General features: G+C 39.6%; 1 protein-coding gene across 24 annotated transcripts in view; it reads left to right on the top strand.

The window, feature by feature from the left end:
* The window catches only part of LOC126871101 (disks large 1 tumor suppressor protein), a 529,262-nt gene that overhangs the window by 148,574 nt on the left and 367,901 nt on the right, over nt 1-12,787 (top strand). The gene's annotated exons all lie outside the window — the stretch shown is intronic.

Here is a 12,787-nt window from a genome sequence, read left to right as displayed (position 1 = left end):
AATAATTCTCGCTCTGCTCTTTAGCCCATGGTTGCGTCTGCTTTTACAGCAGAGTTTCACGGGAACGCGGGCTAAGCAGCGGTTTTCATTTCCTGGAAGAAGAACCGCGGCTACGTCGCGTGTCGGATAATGAAAACGTGGCTGCGGTTCGGCCGACTTTTCTGACGTTCTCAGGAAAAACCGTCAGTACGCGAACAGCGCAACGAGACAACGAGTAACCGCGTTTCGTCGAAGGAACGCGATCTTTTGTTCTCGTGCTCTTGTTGGCTCTTTTTGACGTTACATTACACGCGTCGACCTTTATTGCCATGTTGTTTCGTATTTCAAGTGCGACATTTTCTGAAATGTAGATCAATTCCGATTATGTTTGATTCTGACGTCGTATTGCGATAGTTAATTACATTTATCTCGTCGTATAGTCAGGAACTAAGCGTTTCAAATCCGTGACCGAATAAATCTAAATGGAATAATTAGGTTCTTTGCTCGTCTAATGCACTTTGGCACACTTTGTTGTCATTCTGTCCTCCAAACGTTCTAAAAACTCACTCAACAGGCTTTGTGCTGTATCCGCTATGCTACCTTTACAACGTACCCTTAACAATGTACTCACTTACGTGTGCTTTGCACGCAAGCTAAATTGCTCGCGCGAGAAAAGAAGAAAAGAACCAAAGCGACAGAATTAAAAATCGAAAACGTTGAAGTGAGAGTTCTTTTTTCTCGATAGGATTCCCGAATTGGAACGCGAAGCGCGTGGATTTCGTCAAACTCGTGGAATTAAAAACTTTTTGAACGGTATTTAACCTGTTGAAACTCGTGAATACGTCATATTCATATTCCGCTACGTATTTCATTAAATCAGCGGAAATGACACGGAATTGATAATACGAGGAAGAGGCACCGGCTGAAATATTTATGAAGTAGCTCGTCGTTTCGCCCGGTGAACGGTCCCCGTGTTTCCTGTTGCATCTCTCAGTCAATAGCGCCCTTTGATTCTTGTCACGATCTGTCGAACGAGACGACTCAACGACCGGGATTGCTCGTTACTAGACTTCTCGCGTCAAAATTCGCCATGAAATACCAATAGAATCTACCGTTCGATCTAGAAACTGATATCGGAGGAAAAGGGACGCGCAAAGTGTGGCTTCGCGCGTTGAAAAGGAAATAGAAAAGGGAAAAAGGGAGAGAACAAGGACACGGGAAACGAAGGAGATACTTGCTCCTTGTCAATCACAGTGATTCGTGGTTTTATCTTCGAACACGTTTTCAGAATGAAGCATTAGCCACATAGATTACTAATAAAGCTAAGATTAATTCCACTCATAACAAAAAGTAAAAACGATAGAAAGCTAAAAACGCAATATATTAATACAGTAAATGAAGGCATATGAACGCTTTGAATGTTGGCGACGTCCTACTAATTTTTCCTTAAATTAATGATTTACCTGAGTGATATAAATCTCTTTGCCATTCCAGTAGACCGAAAGCGAAATAATCATTGTTCGAGTTTGATTATTCAATTATATAATCAATCTATAAGTAGGTAATATAAAGGTAAACAATAATTCCCCCAAAGATCGATAGAAGATTAGTAGAAACCGTTTATACATCAAAATTGAATCACTTGAAAATTAGCTTTCTCATTCATTATACATTCTTGTTTGTCAATTTGAGCATAGATATGTATGATTTTAATTGCCAATCCAAAAATTTCTCCCTGTCTTTAAACAGCAATGTGAAAAAACGGTTCAAACCATCCTGTAGTTCTAATTGTTATGCGTCAAGAAGCTATTGTATTATATTGCTACATACCTTTTCCTGCTACAAGCTACTACACTGGGTATTCTTTATCTTTTCAATGAAATTCATTCGTAATCATAATTTGATGAAGCGAATTTTTGAGCACATTTATTCCAAGAAGATTTTGATAGTTAGGCAAAAGCTTTGTTCTTTACTAAATTGTCAGCACAATATCTGACGAAACGAAAGGGATAAATGATTTCTGCGTGATACTTGCGAAAAATGGACAGATGGGCCAAAGAATAGAGAAAATACTAATAAATATTTGGTAAACAGACTTTTATTCACGTCGGATTTACTGATGTCAAATTTCAGCAAAACACAGCACATTACACGTGTGCATTTTTTGCTCTTTGTCCTGAATCCTCATTCAAACGCCGCACTATGGAACTTGGGCTGTAAACGTGCGACCGTGCGAACGTGGTCAGCGAATTTTGATTTTTGTCCTGAATCCTCATTAAAATGCTGCACAGTGTTATCGTGCGTAAGCATTTTTGACATTTGAACGATTCAAAAGACACATTAATCAATTCCATAAATTCAAGAGCAAAGAAGAGTAATGATATTCTAAACATATTTTTTAGATTTACTTTGAAATTTTATTTATTTCACCTTTTTGTAATAAGTGAACTCATGAAAGTACATAAGTAATTTCTTTCTTTCCTTTTTTTGATTAAAATTGGGCACTAATCGAATTGGAGGTACATAAGTTAACATGTAATAAAATTGGGAACAGAACAAAGGAAACAAAAAGTGTGATGGATGAGTATAGATTCTGAGAACTTTATTTACCAAACAGCAGTTTTTATCATACGTGGGCGTTGTTTGAATACCAAGGTTCTCTAGACGAGTTCACCGCATGTGTTTCCTTTTGGTTCGATCGACTCTGATCATAGCTCAAAGGCCGTTATGAAAGTTTGCTGGCCAACGAGGACAAGCAGCTGGTATTTTTTCTCACTTTCGCCGATGTTCCGTAACAATCATCCATTTCAGTCGTGCTTGTTCGGAACGAAACGATTCTACAAGCTGGTTGTAACGACTTTTATGGGCAACTCTCGAAAGAACGATCAACGAAATAAATTGCTGGGTGTGTTTGATAAAAAATCGTAAGAAGACGATGTCGACGAAGGGCCGAGGCCAGACGTCGCAGACCACGCGCGAGTTTGGAAAAGTTGATGGCAGATATTACGCGGTTATGAAAAATGAGCGATGCGTAGAGAAGAAGGAGCGTCATCGTCTTGTTCTATCACGCAGTCACCATGGAAAAACCATTTGACAGAAACGAAGGTAAACTACTGTAAAACAAATGAGGTTCCTTATTCTTCTCCCAAATATTTTCCATATCATCGGCATTGTAGCAAATTGCAAATAAATATTAAATATAAGCTGTTGAATTTGTCGAAGTTTATTTATTATTTAAATGTTAGTTGAGAATTTTATTTATGAATTTTGAGCCATCATGTTTAACCCTTTGAATGGCCGTTACAATCGGGAAGTTCGTCAGTATTGCAAGTAACTGCTTCAAAAGTCGAATGAAACACGAATATTGAACAGTTATAATTCAGATTAAAAGGAGTTCATCACTTCAAAATGCTGGCTTCACATTCGAGCGAGATAATTATTCGGATAAATTCCGCTCCAACTTCGGAGCATTTAAACGCAGGCTGATAGCAGATACTACGGACAAAAAGCAGTTCGCCTAACTTTCTCGGCGGCAACAAGTGCCGTTATCGCTGAAGCCTTTAAAAAAAAGGAAAATAACACGCAGCAACGCTTGTAACTCGGAACGCGTTTAGGTGTTCGAGCGAAATTTCGTCGCTACGAAAAGGTGGCCGTAACTCGAAAAAGGAGATGTTTTAGTATCTGCGATCGCAGGTGCTTTTTTCTACCCTGGAGGTGAATAAAATACGCCCCTAAAGTTTGCCGACCTACTTTGCCATCCAACGTAGCTACACACACACGCGCACGCGTGCTCATGCTATGTGTGTATACGCGCAGAGCAGAGGAAACGAGCAGTTTGAACGCGAGTGAAAAACGACATCGTTCCTGTTGTCAAATGGATTATTGAAGCACCGTGTCGAACGCGTATTCATTAGTCACGCGAGCTCAGTATCCGACACTTGTGAGCCAAGCCTGATAAATCAATTATAATGTAGGACATCGAAATGCTCGTTGTGTCGAATTCGAACTTTCATAATGCGTCCCTCGGCGTTGTTTGCCTGCTAAATCTCGCACGGAGATAATTAATGATCGCGCCATGTCAAAAGGATGCCGTGTTTTCGGGGAAAGTTTGCAACAAGTCGACCGACAACAAATCGAAATCGATTTCGATTCTTTTTCGGAACAATCGTCCACGTTGTTTACTGTTAAACATCTGTACGTTAATCTCGCTGATTTACGATGATTTCAATTGTCTCTGCGTTAACTTGTAACTGATATGATGGGCATTTTGCCACGTAGATTGTATGGAAGTATTATAAAAGCATACAGAAATGTCTAAACGTTAAAAAAATTTTATTGGGTGATATGCTTATTACTTTATTTAAAAACTAGTTAAGTATTTAGATTCTTATAACATAATTCACCAACATTAATTACACAAGCATGAATATCTCAACAAATTTGAGCAATTTTATTCCATAATCAATCATTTTTGTAGGCAAAATGACGAAATCCGTAGCGTGCAGTTTCGATTAACGCCTTATATTCTTCCCGTAAATGAGTGTCAAATATCGAAAAAAGATTTCTATGTACTTTCTATGTCTTATCTATAATTGTAGAAACGGGGCAAAACTTTCATTTGACATCTCTTTATCATCAAATCAAATTATTTTACGATGCAGGTTTTTCAGTTTTTGCATCCATGTCACTATAGATATTGGAAGCATTTGTAAGAACGTAAACGATATTTACACTGGAGGAAAGAGGACGTAACGGGAGAGAAAAAAAGAAGTTTCTAAATATTTGGCTTTCTTGCGAGCGAGGGCGTAGATACGTTGTAGATGGCATTGATCGCTCTCCGAATTCACAGGTACGAGAGTTTACCGTTGATTCGGGTCAGAGAATGACCGCGTGCATAACAACCAGGTTTACCGTGAAAATTCGCAGATAGAAAATCGAAGATTCAATTGATTTTTCAAATCGGCCCGCGGCCAGACGGCGCTCTGATTAGTTATTTGTTGAATAAACGTCGGCCCACCATCCTGAATTTGATTTTGCCTGAAATCCAGTCATGTCAAAGCCGGGAACTATCGCGTGGCTTTATTTTACAACCAGGTTTTGAATAAATCGAAGCGTCCACGGGGAACTCGCTTATCTGAATGAAAATCGTGAACGATACGAGATCGAAGGGAGACAACTCTATTGCGTTTCCACAGAAACAAATGATCAACGTTCCAAACGGGAAATACGGTTTGGAATTTTTATGTTTCGTTGGAATTTTGCAATCGTGTAATGTGAACCGACGAAAGTATGCGGATTCGATACGTTTTATATTTTTATGATGGAGAATGAGTACGAACCGTCAGGAAGCAGCGTTCGCTCGGAAAGACGTATCTTTCAGCGGTCAATTAGTAGTTAGATAATGATACCGTGGAGCCGATGTAACTGCTAATTACATATTCCCTGATCGACAATTTACCTAACTTGACTCGTAAACTGCGTCAAACTGGCGGTTCGAAATCAATTTCTAAATATTCAACCGCGTCCTCTCCGATAAAATCGAACGGCTTGGATAATCGATTGTCATAACGGGAATCATAATGATGTAATAATTGAATCGCACGGTGATTACGTCGAGTCGACTATTGGCCACATTTACATGGAAATCCTATTTAAAAGTCGAATCTGCTGTTCCCTTAGAACGATCGAATCGATTAAGCGATTTCCCAGATGGAAACAGGATGTTTCAAATTCAGGATAAGGACCGCGGGGAGGGGAGGGGGGTTAAGAGTTTGGCGTGTGCTGTCTTTAAGGACGCTAGGTTACACGGAGAATTTGCATATCCGCGAATATCGACTTAGTCGGCTTGCATGGATGCGCGTTTGCGGTGAACCGTCGAATGGAGTTAGACCCAAGATGCAAACGCGTGTGTGTGAATTCACTTGCATGTATACACCTTTCCGTACGTATATACGCGCGCGAACGTGCTCGCCCGAATCGTATATTAGACAGTCGTTGCTTGAAATTGAAATGTGGGTAACGAGGATCACGTAGAATTAAACGCGGCGGGTCGCGTTCATTAAGATATCACGTGACCAATAAAATTTCGCTACCGGTCAGAGCTCGGTACTTCCGAAATCCCATTAGAAGCTTTTCATCCGAGAAGTTGACCGCCGGCATTGATTCTAAGTATCGGTACGGAATCTAACTGGTTGAGAAGTTTGCTCGTTACAGCCAGCGATTCGACAGAGTCAGGTATGTTTGTAATATCAGTCGATGAAGTTTGAACGGTTACAGTTCTACGATGCTACGTGTCCTTCGATGAAAGAGATTTAGCTTGCCGCGATATTTACAATTTAGCTAGACAGCTACATGGTACATCGCAAAGAACGGTACTGTCGCGAAAGATATATGGGATGATAGTGTGTCTTCATTATGGGGCGAAACCGCAATCAATAGCAACGCTTTTAGCGATGCATTACACGCCATGCTGTACTCATCAATAATGAGTCGCGTCGAGATGGTTGTACTATTACCTGACAGATGTTTCATGCTAATAGCTGGCGTGTGTTAATAACACGAATGTGGTGAATGCCTTCAGAAATTCATAGAAACCATGTCAATTATGCAAAACATTTGTGGTAATATATTCTATGCATGAAAATCAGATTAATTTGAATCTCTGTTATAATTTATTCAATTTCATCTAAGATTAGCAAATTCGACAATTCCGAAAGGAGGAAATATAGAAAAGGAAGGAAAATTTTTACTGACCACATCCATAATGTACGATTAATTGTCTGAAAATTTGTTTAGTTATATATGAAACACCCTGTTGAACTATAGACAGTAATTATTCTGTTTGTTCGTCGTATATCACGACCATCCTACATGTCTGGCTATCCTACATGTGCCGTTGCATGTTTGATCATGTATATGGAACGTACTCCTGGTCTGACCATAGAGAGATATATTCTACTTGTACGTGTAGCAGAAAGATATACTACTTGCTTCATTGTAAACACGACCATCTTGTCTTTTCTCAGCTCATAACTGTTAAATTAAACATTTTACTTCTACTTTCGTTGACCATTTCGTTTATAAATCTTCCATGATCTTGGAGCAACTAATATCAACGAGAAGGAAATTTATGTGTTCTTGAATGAAAATCATCTATAATTTCTGTTTTCCACACATTCTTCTCGAAAAAGATCGAGTTAAGTTAATCCGTGTGTCAAAGGTATTATAATGAGACACGAAATTGCAACCAAAATAATTACAGTGTCTCTTAAACGAACGGAAGTTGACAGTTTGAATTTGCAAATCTTGGTATGTCTCCTGTCGTTCTTTTCTTCTTTCTCCTCGCCTCTTTCGTTTCCTTCCTTCTCGTTTCCTGTGAAATTTGTCGAATTAACTTTGCAAATTCGTCCCTCTAACATTCGCCACCCATCCTCCGTAGTTGTGGAATTAAAGTCAACTATAAAAGCCACTTCCCCTAACCTCTCCTGGAGATGAATACTAAATTTTTGAGTCCCAAAACTAATCTACGTTTTAAACGGCGTCATAAATGAAACAAAGTATGGCCAGTTTCGTTAGAATAAAGCTATAAAGGAAAGTTTACGTCATTGAAATTTTTCTGATTAGGAATTTTATAGTGTGTCTGAGACACGAAAATACTCCACATGAAAATCATCCACAAAGTTCTATCGTGAATTCCAACATGGTCTAAAGATTAATGTTTCCTTACTTTCGATTTTATTGCGCGCGATGTTGCGGCACAATTAAACTGGTTACGAGAAAACTAGCGTAACGTAAGTATTTTGTCTAGGACCACGGTGTTGTTGAAGGGAAAACGCCTTGAATTCCTTCGTTGTAATTCAATTTCGGAGTCCATTGGGTTATGCTAATTTTTCTTCAGCTCACTTCGGACAGTTAACGAACTCAACAGAATGCTTTGCATTATTTAATGGACTGGCAATACTAGTTTCCTAGAGTCAGTGGGGGGTGAGCAGGGGATAGAAAGTTGTGTTTTTGCCAGGAATTTCGCCGGTAAACACGATTAACGCGATAACCCACGGGCGCGGAAATTTAATGCGAGACTCGGAGATTAATTAATTATGAGCATTCTGCGAGCGTTACTCGCGGAACGCCGGTTTTACGGAGAAACTTGGAGAAGTTGATTAACCGCGTTCCTTGGAAAAGGTGAACGGCGGTGTAATAATGCCGCGACGATCCTCTTTAACGAATTTCAACTCCGTTATCCTTTCGAATTCGATGGTAAGTTCGCAGGAACATTTTAACTTACCTCGTTCGTCAAGGACGGGTATAAAAATTCCGAAGGTGGAGGGTAGAAAATTCTGAAAGTACCTGTGAAACTAGACCCGCAACTACGAAAGAAATCTACATCCCGTGCTGACTTGGAAATGTTCGAGGGACGAAAGTACACGGAAAGAGCGGATAAACTCGAACCCATTCGCATCGTGCCAGTTTCTAAACTATGTATGGAAAGGTTCATTAAAGTATGTCGCCGTATGAATAACTACAATCGAGAAGATTCGCGAATTTCTTTCGAAAAGTCCGCCGTGGCTTCGGATAAACATGTTTCGGATCTCTTAAAGTTCGGCCACAATGATCGCGCAAACACCCACGAGTGTTCCACTTGAATCGTCTCGAGTAAAGCTCGAAATCGGAGGCGACACATACCTAACAAGCCCTCAAATTGATTTTCAACGCTTTGAATTAAATATTTTTAAATAAATGTAAATACGAAGAAAAGTATGCTTTACCTTTCTCGGTGAAAATTTACATGCTGAAAGCTCTTTCTTTATATCGTATTAAAATATGTATATATATACACACACAAATTTACGAAGGATCGGAACATTTATAAATACTTTACATGAATATGTTATGTCTGTTATACGAAACATTTTGGAATTCTTTTGATTATATCGGAAAAGATTTAAAAATATTTGAAAATACATATAGAAATTAAAAGATACTTGAAACAAGTTCTATATTTCGCCGTGAATAGTCAATTATCCATTACCCTAAACCTCAACGTTCAATGGGAACATATTTAACACTTGTTGTATGCTTGAAACTGCTAATCATGCCGCGTATTTGGTTATAAATATAATCGTTTACTAAATATATGTTTGTAATAAATATCTTGAAACTTCAAGATACATTTTCAAATTGGTTGCAATTGACCATCATAACCATGATAGTCGTGTCTCGTTACAAGTGCTTTTCAAAATGCGCTCGATTATCTTCGTGGGCCAGTGTATGTGTATATCAAAGACTATTAAACATTATGGTACAACTTTAAAATATAAATTTCATGACTAACTGTAAACGCTGCTTAAAAACCAACCGACGAACGATTATTACACGACGGTGCAGTTGTATCGCGATTTCATTTGCAAACTGAACGATGCGGAGGTTACCCGTGCGGAAGTCCAGCTCGGTAAACTGGCAATTCCGAAGCGTTTCACCCTGTGCATTTCGTAGGGCGGTGTGGTTCCGTGCGGTGTGCATTTTCAGGAATATCAACGTGCCCTCTCCGAGGATTTTGGACGTTCCTTCGGGATGAGACGTGATCGCATGAGCGAGTCGGCGGCAGACCAACTCGCTCAGACGGCACCTGACGCAACCGACTGGAATAAACGTGGATGTTTGTACCGACTAAATCTGGCCGGAAGTCCGGAAAGAACATGCAGTTTCGGCCAAGAAACTTGTAATATCGCTGGAATCGATGAGAAACAACAAGAGAGGGAATCATAAACTGCTGATGGACTGAAACGGTTTATTTCCGATTTCCAACGAACCGTATATACGTGTATGTAGTAGATGCTTTTTTCCGGTTGTGAAGTTCATCGTTGTTGGATTTATTCATCGGAAATACATGTTATAAGAGTTTGATGGTTAGCCGCTTGCTAAACAATTTTCCTTTTATTGAACATGGCGTTTATTAAGCGCGCTTGTTACATTATACACGAACGCCTCCCGTTGCAATGAATTATCGTGATTCCAGCGGAATGTGAAATATCAAGGAAGATATTCTTCCACCACATTGCAGCTTGCAATTTGCAACATCTCACGGAATTTCGAATACCGCTACACGCCGTGAATATTCTCTCTCTTCCTCTCTTGTTCTCTCTCTCTTTCTCTCTTGTTCTCTCTCTCTCTTTCTCTCTCTCTCTCTCTCTCTCTCTCTCTCTTTCTCTCTCTCGACAATTCGTAGGATGCAAAAGACATTCTTCCCCTTTCGTTGTCTCTAAAGTACAGAAGACACTCTTTTTTATTCGACTCTCTCCATCTCCATTTCCCCTTTGGACGTTTCTTTATTCCCTTGACCCCACGACGTCGAGGAAAATTCATCTCTGCGTTTTTCAGAGATTTCTTCGTGTAAGCGGAGTGCGATGCGTCGAAAGCAGACTCTTTTCGCTTTATTGAACGATACGAGGACAAATGTTATTGACCTCGCAGGGAAATCAAGCGCGCTGTTTGCAATTCATTGCAACAAAGTTTTTTGCTTTCATTTCATGTTATTTACAAATTATGTCCTTTAAAATTATACTTTAAAAATTAGACCTTTCCGAACTTGGCGAATCGGCAACTAGGATTTTCATTAGAAAATAAGTGATCAAAGAATAACCAGCCAACTTTGAAAATCGTCACACCGTTCCCTTTATTTAAAACAGACACTCCGTACAAAAACATAATTCCATTTCGTGGTCACAAGTTTTAACGGCGCCTAAAAAAAATACCGTCGACTTTATCGAATTATCGACTGGCAACTCGTCAAAAACCGATTAAGCCTACATCTGTTCGTACCAGTAACCGCAAAAGCGACTCGAAAACTCGACGAACTTTTCGATTCTCTTCCCTGGATTCTCGCACAATAGTTTCCCCAATATGCACCCGTCGTTCGCTCGTAAACCGTCTGCTCTAGTTTCGCTTCGTAAGAATTTCTCTGGACGATAGTTTCAAGCGAACGCGATGTGCGATATGCAAAGTTGATTCGTTCGATTCGACGCTAGTCGAGCTTGTGTCCAGTTGCTTTTGCGTTTCATCCCCACGGAATCGAACGCTCGAAACTCGACTTCCGGAGCCAATAGTGTTTCGTCGCGTCGAGTTGGTCGAAATGCGTTTCTTGTCGAAGATCTGCTGGCAAATCACGATGGAGGAGCTCCATATGTATATCGGCGTGGATAGATATTAAGCGATGCTCGTCGGTCATACGAGTTGTTAATGGACGAATAACGCACAGGAGCAGAAGAGGATGCATACAGGATTCCGCGACGAATCCGTATCTACCAGACACTTTGTGCCGGTTGGAATGCACAGTGATGCTTGACAATAGCGATACGATCTGCCGATGCTTGAATTGATTTCATCCGTAATTGAAACGCGAGACGTCCCCTGTGTGGAACGCGGGATTGGGATATCCTGCCGATCTTCGAAATACTCACTGCTGGATAAGTAATGAACGCGATAATGCGCTGAGCACGTCGAAAATCCCGCGCACATTGACTTTCTCATACTGCTTGCAGAAATATGGAATTTGCCATCCTTTATGGATATTAGAGATTGTGTATATTCGGGAAATTTATGTTTCTTATCTTGGGGAATTTTTATTTAAAATTGGACGTACAAATATTTGATATATTGCGAAATATATTATACATGTATGTACTGGATTGTACGATTACAATTAATATAGTCTGGTGAAATTTTAGTGAAATTCAATAAATATATAAATAATGTAATATAATATACTCCTAATCAATAAAATTCATTTTGCTAGATTTGCGTAAACATGCAAAATTTGGAAGCTATTGTTTCTACGTGAATCGAACACGGTATTTTGTAAATTGATCGAAAATAGTTGCTCAAGTTTTGTTTTGTAAATGAAACAGAACGTTTATCTTTCGATTGAGACCACCTGGTTAGATAGATGCGGTTTTTAATTATCGTGTTTCTGCATGACAGCGTAGTTTCATTGATCAAATATCATCGTTCGTTGGTACCGAAAAAAGCTTCTACGAGGAAAAAATTAATCTGCATGTACCGATTTAATGGGTAATAAACATCGCTACAAATTGGCCAATGTTTTAACCATTTCAATCTTCAAGCTAAATAGTGCAGCGTTTTTTGGGTCAAGCTTCCGCGTTCCGATCTTATTTCCATATTGATCAATTTCAATTAAGCTAAACGTTTGCAATTCTATGTTTGATTCGAGCAACTGTATTTTTAATTTGGTGCACAAACCTAGAATCGTGCGGTCATTCCGCATTGGAGAGCAATTTCAATCGCGATTCAAATTGATTTAATATGACGCGCGATATTCAAAGATAAGTAATATACCACGATAAACTCGTTGCTCGTACGAATCGATCTACTATGTTAAATTTGCATGGAGATGGAGAGGGGGGGACGAGACTTGTTTTCATTATGAAACAGGTAGAACGACATTGGTTGGTTTAATGGCAAGATTTTAACCGTGCCTCAGTTTCGTAGTTGTAAGTGTTGAGTTTTTCACGAGACATTTCACGTGCGTGTACTATGACCTTTGACCGTTGGGACTGAGAATGGTGGGGCACAAAGAAGGCAGGCAACGGTAGAATAGTTCTTTATAGAAAATGGAACGAAGAGAAGGATCGCCTTAATTCTCTGCTCCACCTTGAGGATTTGATTCTCTTAAGAAACTCGGTACCGTGGATGGAATATGAAAATTCGCGCAATGAAGCATCGTATGCTGAAACGTGACCATTCTTTACTTCTTTCTCTCTACCCTTCTTCGTTTTTCGCTCTCTATCGCGCC

The sequence above is a fragment of the Bombus huntii genome, chromosome 11 (assembly GCF_024542735.1).
Source record: "Bombus huntii isolate Logan2020A chromosome 11, iyBomHunt1.1, whole genome shotgun sequence".
Classification (NCBI taxonomy): Eukaryota; Metazoa; Arthropoda; class Insecta; order Hymenoptera; family Apidae; genus Bombus; species Bombus huntii.
Note: the sequence above shows the minus strand (reverse complement) of the source record. Positions and strands in the feature narration are given on the sequence as shown.